This window comes from Triticum dicoccoides, chromosome 5B, assembly GCF_002162155.2.
Source record: "Triticum dicoccoides isolate Atlit2015 ecotype Zavitan chromosome 5B, WEW_v2.0, whole genome shotgun sequence".
NCBI lineage: Eukaryota > Viridiplantae > Streptophyta > Magnoliopsida > Poales > Poaceae > Triticum > Triticum dicoccoides.
The window spans coordinates 15,560,901-15,574,397 of NC_041389.1; positions in this window are offsets into that span (position 1 = coordinate 15,560,901).

Consider the following 13,497-nt stretch of genomic DNA (forward strand, 5'->3'; position numbering starts at 1 on the left):
CTCACCTCCACAAAGCTCCCAATGCCTTTGGAAGAAATGGGACGGGTATCCGTCACCACGGGGGGCTTTTGTGGGGTACATATGAAATAGGGCAGGTGTAACTTACTGCTTGGTAACAGAGAGTTGACGCCGTGAGTGAACGTTTGGGTGGGCTGCACATGATGGCATGTACAGTTGGTGGGCGCTGCTATTTTGTGGGTATTTTTCATGAATAAAAAGGGCTAGCAACATATTTCCTCTATTTCCAAAAAAAGCAACATACTTCCTCGAAAACAGATAAAGTTAGCAACACACTTTCATAAAATGCTAGTGGAGCGAACACACTATTATTATTATTATTATTTTCCTTTTATTTTTTGGTTCTCTTTAGATTTTATTTCCAGCTTTACTATTCTTTTGGATAAAATACATGAGCTGAAAATATATAAGTGTTCACGTGCATCGAAGAAATGTTCGCCGATATAATAAAATTTCATGTGTATTACAAACAAAAGTGTGGTAAAAAAAATGTTCATCATGTTAAAATAATCATTGCAAATGAAAAAAAAAATCCATCTTGTATTTAAAATCTTGTTTGTCATGCACTAAAAATTATTCATAGCGTAATTCAAACAGGTTAATCATGTGATATAAAAATGGCCATCATGCTTTAACACTCTTTATAGTTACATATCTTAAAATGTGTGAACACATTTTAAAAAGTGTTCATCCTGTATTAATAAAGTATTCATCAGAAAATTGAAAAACTGTTCCTCATGTATTTAAAGTTTCATTGTGTTTGCCAAAATTGCCCTTAGTATAATTCAAAACCTTTAACCATACATTGAAAAGTGTTCATTCTGTATTAAAAATGTTCAACATGTACTTAAAATATATGTGAATGATATTTTTTTTAAATAGCGTGATAAAATATATCTGTTGTGCATTTTTTTTAAAGAATCATCATGCATTAAAAGTTTATTATTTGTGTATTATAATGCGGTCCTTTATGTATCATAAAATGTTTGTACTTTCAAATGATTTGCTCGGTGCATAAACCATCTTGTGAGTGTGACACGCATCACACGAGGCCCACACACATCTATCCCATATCTTCTCCACACTCTCGTCTTCACTTGATCCCTCTAGTCTCTCCACCTCCTCCTCCCAATCACCTGCGCGCGTTGCTATGACCCAGATATCGCTGCCGACGGAGCTTCAATGCAACGCCGCCGGTACTGCGACCCGGGCCTCGCTGCCGGCGGAGCTCCAGTACAACACCGCCGGTGCTGCCAACCAGGGAATCGCCGTTGATGGAGCTCCAATGCAACGCACTACTGTGACCCGGATTCCCATATGTCGCCGCCGGCGGAGTTCAAGTGCAACGCTGCCGGTGCTGCGACCCGGGGTCTCGCCGTCGAACGAAGCTCTAATGCAATGCGATGTTGTGACTCGGATGCCAAGATGTCTCCGCCGACAGAGCTCCAATCCAACGCTGCTCGTGTTGCGACCCAAGCCTCGTCGCCGATGGAGTTCCAATGCAACGCAACAGGTTCTGTGACCCGGGGCCTTGCTGCCAATGGGGCTCCAATGCAACATGCTGTTGTGCCCCGGATGCCCCGATGTCACCGCCGGCGGACCTCCAATACAATGCCGCCGGTGCTGTGACCTGGGCCTCCCCGCCGGTAGAGCTGCAATGTAGCATGCTGATGCGACCTAGATATCACCACCGACTAAGTTGAAATTCAGCATGCACTAGTGCAGAACCGGCCTTTAGTGCCGGTTCGTAACGTCCTTTAGTGCTGGTTCGGCAACCGGCACTAAAGAGTGGGGACTAAAGCCCCCCCCCTTTAGTACCGGTTCGTCACGAACCGGCGCTAAAGTGTCACCACGTGGCACGAGCCAGGCCCAAGTGCGTGTAGGACATTAGTGCCGGTTGGTAACACCAACCGGTACTAAATGTTTGGGGGGGGGGGGGTTGGGCTTTATTTTCCATTTAATTCTTTTTTGTTTGCTGGTATTTTACGATACTACAAATTGTACACGTTATGCATATATATAAATAGATTTTCTCATATGTAGAACCGCATATATATATAAATATATATCGTCGAATGTCTCACAACCAACACCATTAATTATTCACACATACACATGTATATATATACATATACAATTTCTCCTACATGTTGCCTTGGTGCGTTCGGAGCACGATGACAAGTGGTTCATGGGGCGGTAGCGTGTAATAGTATTCTCTTTTGGGATCTATGACCTGGTCGGAAAAAAATCCCGCTATTTCCTCTGGAAGTGCTAGTATGCGGTCCGCTGGTAGGAGCTGATCCCGCACCTCTCTGAACTGTTAAGAAGGAGATCATTATGCATGTGTATTAGTTGTGTGACTAGATATCGATAATGGTGTGAATAGTATTCTGACAAACGTACCCAGTCCTGTCTTTGAGATCTGCTCCTTTACGCCATCATGCGAATGTTCTCGCAAACATAGAATGCACACAGATCATTCCCCTGCACCTGCTTCAGGGCCTTTACGAGAATGGAACTGAATCAGATAATGATTAATCAAACATGATAATTAATTAATGGTATTGAAACAAGAATTAAAGAGATGGTAGCTAGCTAGCTGGGCAGTACTACTTAATTACTTACCTTTGGTCGATACCAAAACAGCTTTTTTGCCCATTTGCCTGGAGTCACCTTCATGAACTTTGCCCAAGCCCTGCCCGCCGGCAAAGAAAATTAATAAAGGGGTTCTTAAATAGTTCATATCAGAAAATGATGAACTAAATAGGCCGAGATATAGTTAATAATGATTGAAATTACCTATTGACTATCCCCTTCACGATGGTGTAGTCTTTTTCTTCTTTAATTAGTGAGGCCAGTACTTTAACTGTTCCTTCCTCAACTTTAATGTCTAACAAGATCCAGTGAAAACTGCATGCGCACACGTTTGCATTTCTTAATTAACCGGGCATGTGCATAACACTCATCAACTACCGTAAACCCTATACACTTAATTATTAACATGTAGCTAGCTAGTAAGCAAAAACAGAATTTGTAGTATAAGACAGTCTGACTCACAGGAAGTTGTAAGGAAGTAGTATATCTTCGTTGGTATTGAGGCGCTTGAAGAACTCTAGCACGCTTTCCTCTACACTTGCTTGATAAATTGGAAGCTTCCATGTGTACTAATTAATGGTATTTGGGTCAATGAACCCAATGCCATAGCGTCTAGATTTTTTCATTTCATACATCTTCATCCTGCATATAATACCACAGAAAAGAATATACTGAGGATAATTACATGTAATGATTGATCAAAATGATCACTACAGCTAGCTTGAGACTTAAATTACAGAAAAAATAACTTACAGACAATAGCAACTGACGATAGACTTGTCGAGTGCATCTTGATTGTATAACTGAAATAGTTCTGAATACTCAACGGGCAGAGCTTTCTCATGGAAGTAATGCTCCTCCTTGACATTCACCATGAGGGACACTCGATTGGAAATCTTGGTAATGTTCATGTACCATTGATGCAATTCATACATTCTCGTTGAGAGGTTCTTGACCTTGTCTGGCTCGACCAAAGGTTGGCCCCGGACATATTTCCGTTTTATTTCCTCCTCCCTAAGCTGAGGCATGGGCTCGATTTTGAGGAGTTGTCCAACAGTGATCTTGAGTATTTCAGCCTGCATTATATGCTCCTCGGTTATTACCACATCGCCCAGTTGGGGAACATTAACGGTTTCCCTACAATAATATTAGGCGCGCGTACTCTCATGTGTTGTTGGCATAACAAGCTGGGGGGGAGGGGGTCGATTGCGCCGCATGTTCTCCCAACTGGGGAACGGTTTTCTCGCATTTTTTGCCAGCTGCTTGTTGGCTCGAGCTCGACCTCGCTTCCTTCTATAGCCATGCTTGATGTAGCTTCCTGATTTGGCGCTCATAGTCTGAGTCAACAGGCTTGGGAGCTGGTGCTCTAACCATACGAATGATGTGGTCAATCGTTTTCTCAGGCACTTTCTCCTTTGGCGGCGGTGCCGGTTTCGGTCCAAAATGGGCGTCCACTTGGGCCTGCACTATGGCTGCGTTTTGCTCCTCGGTCATGTCGTACGGCCTCTGAGGAAGAGGAGCGAGGCTTGGACCATATTTATATCACTTGTCTCCGCCTGTACTTCTTGTACTACCTCGACCCGTACCGCTATGCACCATAGCTGCGGCGTGTCTCTTCTGCGATTGCTGAGACGGCGGAGACAGCTGACGTGGCTGACGATGTGCCATACTCGAAGCAGGAGGAGTGGCCTGACGCTGTGTCGGACTTGAAACTGGAGGAGTGGCCTGACGCTGTGCCGGACTTGAAGCAGGAGTCTGCTCACGCGTATGGGGACTTGGAGGAGGTGGCGGACTTCGAGGAGGAGTCAGCTCACGCATTCGTGGACTTGGAGGAGCGGGAGTCTGCTGACTCGGTGGCGGACTTCGAGGAGGAGTCGGCTCAGGCGTTCGTGGACTTGGAGGAGCGGGAGTCTGTTGACTCGGTGGCGGACTTCGAGGAGGAGTCGGCAGACGACGCGGTGTCGGTGGACTTGGAAAGATGATGCAATCCTTTCTCCATAGGATGATACGATGTATGGCCTCTCCCAGTGTGCGCTCGTCTTCACCTCCAGGAATGTCAAGTGCTAGCCTCGAATATGGCTCCACCACTTCATCAACCATGACACGAGCATAGCCCTCTGGAATCGGGAAGCAATGGAAGGTTGCTTCGGGGGTAATTGTAAAAGCAACACCGTCCGCCTCCTTCATGGATATGTTCTTCATTTTGGAGTGTAGCTCACAGTTAGTGTTCTCTATGATGTCATCCACAGGGTATGTATCCAGCAGTGTGTCGCCCGGGGCAGAACCAATGCTGCTTCTCGGCATGGATGAGATGGTGCTATCCAATGCTGGACAATCATTTGCTCGCTACTGCAGCTGCTGAGACCCCCTTTCCTGGCTAAGTGAGTCGATCTGCTGCTGCTGCTGCTGTTGGAATTTGAGTGCCTAGTCCGCGTGCCTTGCTTCTAGGCCTTGAAGGCGTTCTGCGTCCTGCTTCCTCTGCTCCTCCTCCAGCTTCCTCTTCTTCTCCTCCTCCATCTTCTTTCTTGCACGGGACATGTACTCGTTGTTCTAGTCAGGAAAGCCCTCATACCAGGGAATAACGCCCTTGCCTTGTGTTCTTCTCGGGTGTTCAGGATTTCCCCAGGCGCGCGTAAGCTCATCGTGCTCTCTGTTGGGCGTGAACACCCCCGTTCGAGCTTCTTCTATTGCGCCAAGTATCTTTTGTTCGGCTCCTTTTAGACTTGCCTTCTGCGAAACCAGGCATGTCTTCAGGTCCAACGCCCCCCCATGCGCATAGAACCAAGTTCTGCACCTGGGGGGGGGGGACTCCTAGTAACCGGAGTGACCCCTGCATCCTCCATCTCTTGCTCAGACTTATCCCACTTAGGCATTCCCACCGCATAGCCACCTGGACCCAGCCTATGGAACTGCGTTTTTTGCGGCATTGGCCTTGTTTTTTATCGACCGTTCCTTAGATAATTCTGAATCCTTGAATTTCACGAAATCGTCCCAGTGTTCTCTTTGCTTCTCCAGTGTTCCCGTGAATTCTGGAGTCTTCCTTTCTGCAGCGAGGTAGTTGGCCCATACAGTTTTCTGGTGGGTGTTGAATGCAATTGCCATCTTCTTAAGAACAGCGCCCTTGACTTTGTCCATATCTGCTTTAGTGAAATAATCTGGTAGGGTGAAATGTTCCATCAGAGAATCCCAAAGGTTTTTTTGCTTTGTCGTCAACCCAAGTAACACCTGGACGTTTAGTTTTTGGCTCTTTCCATTCTTGAATGGAGATCGGGAGTAGGTCCTTCACAAGAACTCTGCACTGACGAGTCCACTTGTTCGCAATGTTCTTAGGCGTGAGGGGTTCGCCACTAGTTTTGACGTAGTCGATGTTGTACTTTACACCCTTCTTCAACTTTTTGCCCGGGCCTCGCTTTGTCCTGCTGTCTGTAGAAGCAGATTTTCTCGATCCGGAGGGCTGAACGAAGAAAGATCGATTCGTTAATATATCTTCAAATAAAATAAAACATGTGATGATCACCAGATGACTTCTTATATAAATATACCTAGCCGGTAGTCTTTGTTATTTGAAGATCAACATTGTCTGTGTCATCATAAACATTGTCTGTGTCATCATAATCAGAATCATAGTTCATGACTTCATCAGCTTGGTCGTCGAGATGGAATATCTTTTCATCACCCTCTCCTGTATTGTTCAGATATTGGGAGCCGTCATCTGCTTCATTCAGATCATCTAGCCTGCGAGGGTTGTGTATGATGTCAAACAATTCCTCTTCTCTCTCTCTGCCGGTATTGTCCGCCATAGCTTTTACTTAACTAATACAAAAGAAATATAAAACAATTTAGTATTCAAATTACAATGCATGGATGCAATCAATAAGGAAAAACTGAATCATATAGTACATAATATATGCATCGTCTCGATTAATATATAATCTCGAATACATCATCGTCTCGAATAATATATATAATCCCGAATACATCGTCTCGAATATTATATATCGAATACATCACTGGCTAGGTACCTAATAAAGATCGAGTACTACAGAAGAATCTAGGGCGCCACTCGCAGTTCCTGGGGCGCGGGCGGTGGACACCCAAAGAGAAGGAACCATCACAGGATCATATCTCCGGTCATCTGCCCAAAGAACCTGCCAAGTAGTGGAGAACCTGACGTCGTCCATAGCAGCCATGTAGCGATGGACGTGCTCGTCTTCATCCCTGACACGGCGACGCACCACCTCCGGCGGGGCCGGCTGCCTCTACACCGAATGTGGCCCACGTGAACGCCACCAAAGGAGATCAGGGTCGACGACGGGACCCGAGGCCGGGTTCCTCACCAAGCGGCGCGCCCCTCCGGGTAACACCTCCCAGTGCCAGCCCGGCGAAGCCCAGTCCCGGACATTGGTCCTCTGAAGCATGACGTCGTCGCGAACGGGTTGACGGCGAGGATGCGGGCCGGGCATATCGTCGAGAACAAATACTATATGCCCGCAAAAAGTAACATTTTTTAAATGATTGGATTGTGATAACTAAGATTCTAAATGCAAATTCTAACAATTTGACATTAATCTAATTCATCTAACCAAAACTAATTCTAAAATGTCTAACTTTTCTGATTATATAACTAACATTTATATAACATTTCTAATATTTCTATAACTAAAAAACAGAAAAATTACTAACATTTCTATAAATATTTCTATAACTAAAAAACAGAAAAATTGCTAACATTTCTATAAATATTTCTATAACTAAAAAACAGAAAAAATAACATTTCTATATATATAACTAACATTTCTAATATTTCTATAACTAAAAAACAGAAAAATTTCTATAAGTAAAATTTATAACAAAAAAACTAGTGTGTGTGTGTGTGTGTGGACATGGCGGCCGGGGCATGAGCTCACCGGCGAGGCGACGACGGGGCGATGAGACGGGGCGGCAACGACGGGGCGGCAACGACGGGGCGGGGCGCGGCGACGGGGAGGGGCGTATTAAGTCCACAAAGAACAGAGCAACGCATTAAGCAAGATGACATGATGTAGAGGGATAAACTCAAGCAATGTGATGTAAACCCCATCTTTTTATCCTCGATGGCAACAATACAATACGTGCCTTGCAACCCTTTCTATCACTGGGTAAGGACACCGCAAGATTGAACCCAAAGCTAAGCACTTCTCCCATGGCAAGAAAGATCAATCTAGTACGCCAAACCAAACTGATAATTCGAAGAGACTTGCAAAGATAATTCAATCATACATAAAATAATTCGGAGAAGATTCAAATATTATTCATAGATAAACTTGATCATAAACCCACAATTCATCGGATCTCGACAAACACACCGCAAAAAGAGATTACATCGAATAGATCCCCACAAGAGAGGGGGTGAACATTGTATTGAGATCCAAAAAGAGAGAAGAAGACATCTAGCTAATAACTATGGACCCGTAGGTCTGTGTTAAACTACTCACAACTCATCGGAAGGGATATGGTGTTGATGTAGAAGCCCTCCGTGGTCGATTATTCCCCCTCCCGCAGAGTGCTGGCGAAGGCTCCAGGATGGGATCTCGCGGATACAGAAGGCTACGGTGGTGGAAATTGTGTTCCGTCTACTCCCTGGATGATTTTGGGGTATGTAGGCTTATATAGGAGGAAGAAGTACGTCGGTGGATGCCCGAGGGGCCCACGAGACAGGGGGCGCGCCCTATAGGGGGGGGCCCTCCTATCTCGTGGAAGCTTCGGCTGCTTCTTGACTTGCACTCCAAGTCCTCTGGATCACGTTCGGTCCAAAAATCACGCTCCCGAAGGTTTCATTCCGTTTGGACTCTGTTTGATATTCCTTTTCTTCGAAATACTGAAATAGGCAAAAAACAGCAATACGGGTTGAGCCTCCGGTTAGTAGGTTAGTCCCAAAAATGATATAAATGTGTAAAATAAAGCCCGTAAACATCGAAAAGGGGTAATAAAATAGCATGGAACAATCAAAAGTTATAAATACGTTGGAAACGTATCAGGGCGCGACGACGGGGACGACGACGGGGGGACGGGGACGGCCGGGGACGACGGGGATGGGGACGGCCGGGGACGACGGGGACGGGGACGACCGGGGTGGCGACGGCGACAAGAGGCAGGCATGCGTCCGGTGCAGCGACGACGTCGATCGGGGCAGGCGGCGTGTCGTCGACGGAGTGGGAAGAACAGAGGAAAACTGAATTTTTTTCAAGTGTTGTATATATAGGATGGACCTTTAGTACCGGTTGGAGCAACCAACCGGTACTAAAGGTATGTTTTGGCCAGGCCAAGCGGCGGGAAGCGCCCCCCCCCTCCTTTAGTACCGGGTCGTGGCACCAACCGGTACTAAAGACCCCCCTTTAGTACCGGTTGGTGCTACGATCCGGTACTAAAGGTGTGTACTGGCGCAGATTTGTGCGGGAAGTTTAGTCCCACGTCGCTAGCCGAGGGGCATCCGCACTGGTTTATAAGCCCCAGTGCGGTAGCTCCCTCGAGTTCCTCTCCAACGCAGGCCTACTGGGTCTACCTGTTCTTTGCTACCCTGTGGGCCTACTGGGCCGTTGCGGGCTTGCATCCTGACCCAACAAAACGTTGTGTTTCTAGTCGTATGCTGGCCACTCTAGCCCATTAGGCGGGCTTTTTTATTTTCCTAATTTTTTTTGCTTTAATTTTTTTTGCTTTGTTTTTTTTGCTTTATTTATTCTTGTTTTATTTATTTTTGAGTTGTTTTTGCTGTATATAGAGTTTCTTTGTGAATATTTTTGCTTTAGGTTAGTGCCGGTAGTTTTCAAATTTGAATAGTTTAAATTTTGAATTATTTGAAATTTGTGTGAATCACTAGTTTGTGAATAACTTACATTTGAAAATAGATTTTTCAGTGATTCTTTTTTCTTATATTTAATATTATTAGTGTGTTTTATCATTATATTCAATTTGATAATGCTTAGGTTATTTAAAAAATGAAATACCTTTGTAACAGATGAGTTTTCGTCTGAAATCCTGATACTTTGAAAGAGATTGTCCATTTTGTACACGAAGAACATCCATTTTTTGCCATAACCCTCTCTACTTTTTTGCACATGCTATGTGGGTGAAATTATGATACCATGCCAACTTTCAACCTTTTCTGAGTTCATTTGAAATGCTTTTCAATATCAGGGTCATTTAGCTGAAAATATTAGTAAATGCATGAAAGAATTTGTTTGCACATAAAATTTCTTTGCGCACTAGTAGAAAAAGGGCCTTCAGTCCCGGTTCATAAGGGCCTTTAGTCCCGGTTCCAGTTACTAAGGGTCGTTACTAAAGCCTCCCCCTTTAGTCCCGGTTCTTACACGAACCGGGACTAAAGGCCGTCCACGTGGCCGCTGCCTGGAGGTCCACCTTTAGTCCCGGTTGGTAACACCAACCGGTACTAAAGAAATTTCATCATTTTTTCTTTGAATTTTTTTTTTGAAATTTTTTCTTGATTTTCAAATTTCTGAATTATTTTAACCTCTAATCTCTAATCACCCCTCATCCCTGCTCAATTTAACCTCTAATCCCTAATCACCCCTCATCATTCCAAATCATCTAACTTCTTGGACGGTCACCCATCCTCTCACTACTCCAACTGAGCACGCTTAACTTTCGGGTTCTATTCTCCCTCGTTTCCAAGTCTGCACTTGTTGTTTTCCTGACAATAGTAAGATGTCAATCCTATTAACCCTCAGGAATTTAGCTTGAGCATGAAGTCACACATTTCACTGTTTGAGTTTGAAACTATTGTTCTAAAAAAAACAATAATTATTTAGTAACACTAATATTTCTTGAATAAGTAGTTTGACCATAGTTTGACCACAGTTTGACCAGATTGACCAAAATTCAAAAATATGCAAACAGGCAGTAGGCTGTCAAAATCGGATGCGGATTTTCGTTCTGAACATTTTGATATATTATACGTTTTTTTTCTGACATAGTATGCAAAAGTTATAGTCGTTTTACATTTTCCCTACACTTTTTGCAAAACATGTCCAAATTTAAGTTTTTAAATTTTCCTAACTAGTAGATGTAGTAACATGACTACATCTCGAAGGATTTTAATTTTTGAAGTTTTTATCATTTTCTTTTGCTTTTTACAAAACTGAAAAGGCGATCCACCGGGGAGGGGGGGCAAGGGGTGTGTAGAGTTTTGAAAATGGGACCTTTAGTACCGGTTCATGCCACGAACCGGTACTAATGCCTCAACCCCCATTAGTACCGGTTGGTGGCTCGAACCGGGACTAAAGGTCTAACCTTTAGTAATGGTTGGTGCCACGAACCGGTACTAATGGGCATTGCACCCTTTAGTCCCGGTTCGTGGCACCAACCGGGACCAAAGGTCCCATTTGAACCGGGACTAATGCTAGTACGGTGCCCTAGCCGCTGGAACCGGGACTAATGCTCACATTAGTTCCGGTTCGTAACGCAACCGGGACTATTGTTCCAATCCGGCTGTGACGAAAGCCCAGTTTTCTACTAGTGGCGTTTAAAATGCCAAAACACATAACTACCCTAACTATTACAGAGATTCCCTCCTGGGTGTGAAACATAGAAGAAAGTGATGATAGTGAAGCCGATCACATCCCAGATCTTTGGGTGTGAAACTTTTTCTTCGCGTGTGTCCCTTTGCACCGTAGCCATGGAAAATCTTCATCATTTAACTTGATGCTTGGGTCAATATTCACTATGAATGGAGCAATTTCATCAAACTTTTCATAATCTTCTGACATGTCTGTCTTGTCATCCACTCCCATGATGTTTCTTTTCTCTGAAAGAACTATGTGGCACTTTGGCTCGTCATATGATCCATTCGCTTCCTTATCTTTTCTTTTCTCGGCCTGGTAGACATGTCTTTCACATAAAAAACCTGCGCCACATCATTGGCCAGGACGAATGGTTCGTCTGCATACGCAAGATTGTTGAGATCCACTTTTGTCATTCCATACTACGGGTCTTCCGTTACCCCGCCTCGTGTCATATTGATCCATTTGTACCGAAAGAAAGGGACCTTCAAACCACCTCGATAGTTAAGTTCCCATATGTCTTCTATGTAACCATAATATGTTTCCTTTCCCGTGTTGGTTGTTGCATCAAAGCGGACACCACTATTTTGGTTGGTGCTCTTCTTATATTGGCGATCATGTAAAATGTATTCCCATTTATCTAGTACCCTTTTAAAGTCATTATATTCGAAGATGGTAACTGGGACAGCGAGTACATGTTATCTTCAGTATCGCCATCATGCATGGCACGTTTTTGCAACCAACCGGCAAAAGTCCTCGTTTGTTCACGTGTAATCCAGTCGTCAGACTTCTCCAGGTGTTTGGAGTGTAGAAAATTCTTGTGTTCCTCCATATACGGAGCCACCAAGGCGGAATTCTGTGGAACTATGTAGTGTGCTTCAGTGAGAGAATGCCCATCCATACATATTATTTGATCCCCTCCTAGCGTGCCTTTTCCATCCTGTCTGCCCTTATGTCGTGATTCAGGAGCACCAATCGGCTTAAGGTCAGGAATAAAGTCAATACAAAACTCAATGACCTCCTCATTTTCATGGCCCTTCGCAATGCTTCCTTCTGGCCTAGCACGGTTATGAACATATTTCTTCAAGACTCCCATGAACCTCTCAAAGGGGAACATATTGTGTAGAAATACAGGACCCAAAATGTTAATCTCTTCGCAAAGGTGAACTAGGATGTGCGTCTTGATGTTATAGAAGGATGGTGGGAACACCAACTCGAAACTGACAAGACATTTGCACCAAATCATTCTGTAACCTTGGTATGATTTCTGGATTGATTAGCTTCTGAGAGATTGCAATGAGGAATGCACATAGCTTCACAATGGCTAATGGGACGTTTTTTGGTAGAAGCCCCCTCAATGCAACCGGAAGTAGTTGCGTCATAATCATATGGCAGTCATGAGACTTTGGGTTCTGGAACTTTTTCTCTGCCATATTTATTATTCCCTTTATATTCGACGAGAATTCAGAGGGTACCTTCATGCTGAGCAGGCATTGAAAGAAGATTTCCTTCTCTTCTTTGGTAAGAGCATAGCTGGCCTGACCCTGATGTATGCTGTCTTTTCCGTGCATACGTTGCTGGTCCTTCCGTGCCTCTAGTGTATCTTTTGTCTTCCCATACACGCCCAAGAAGCCAAGCAGGGTCACGCAAAGATTCTTCGTCACGTGCATCACGTCGATTGCGGAGCGGACCTCTAGGTCTTTCCAATATGGCAGGTCCCAAAATATAGATTTCTTCTTCCACATGGGTGCGCGTCCGTCAGCGTCCTTCGGAACAGGTTGTCCGCCATGACCCTTTTCAAAGATTACCTTCAAATTCTTGACCATATCATGTACATTAGCACCAGTACGGTGGCGAGGCTTCGTCCGGTGATCGGCCTCACCTTTGAAATGCTTGCCTTTCTTTCTTACGGGATGCCTGTTCGGAAGAAATTGACGATGTCCCAGGTACACATTCTTCCTACAACTCTCCAAATATATACTATCAGTATCATCCAAACAGTGCATGCATCCGCGGTATCCCTTGTTTGTATATCCTGAAAGGTTACTGAGAGCAGGCCAATCATTGATGGTCATGAACAATAACGCCTTTAGGTCAAATTCTTCCTGTCCGTGCTCATCCCACGCACGTACACCTGTTCCATTCCATAGCTGTAATAGTTCTTCAACTAATGGCCTTAGGTACACATCAATGTCGTTGTCGGGTTGTTTAGGGCCTTGGATGAGCACTGACATCATAATGAACTTCCGCTTCATGCACAACCAAGGAGGAAGGTTATACAAACATAGAGTCACAGGCCACGTGCTATGGTTGCTGCTCTGCTGCCCAA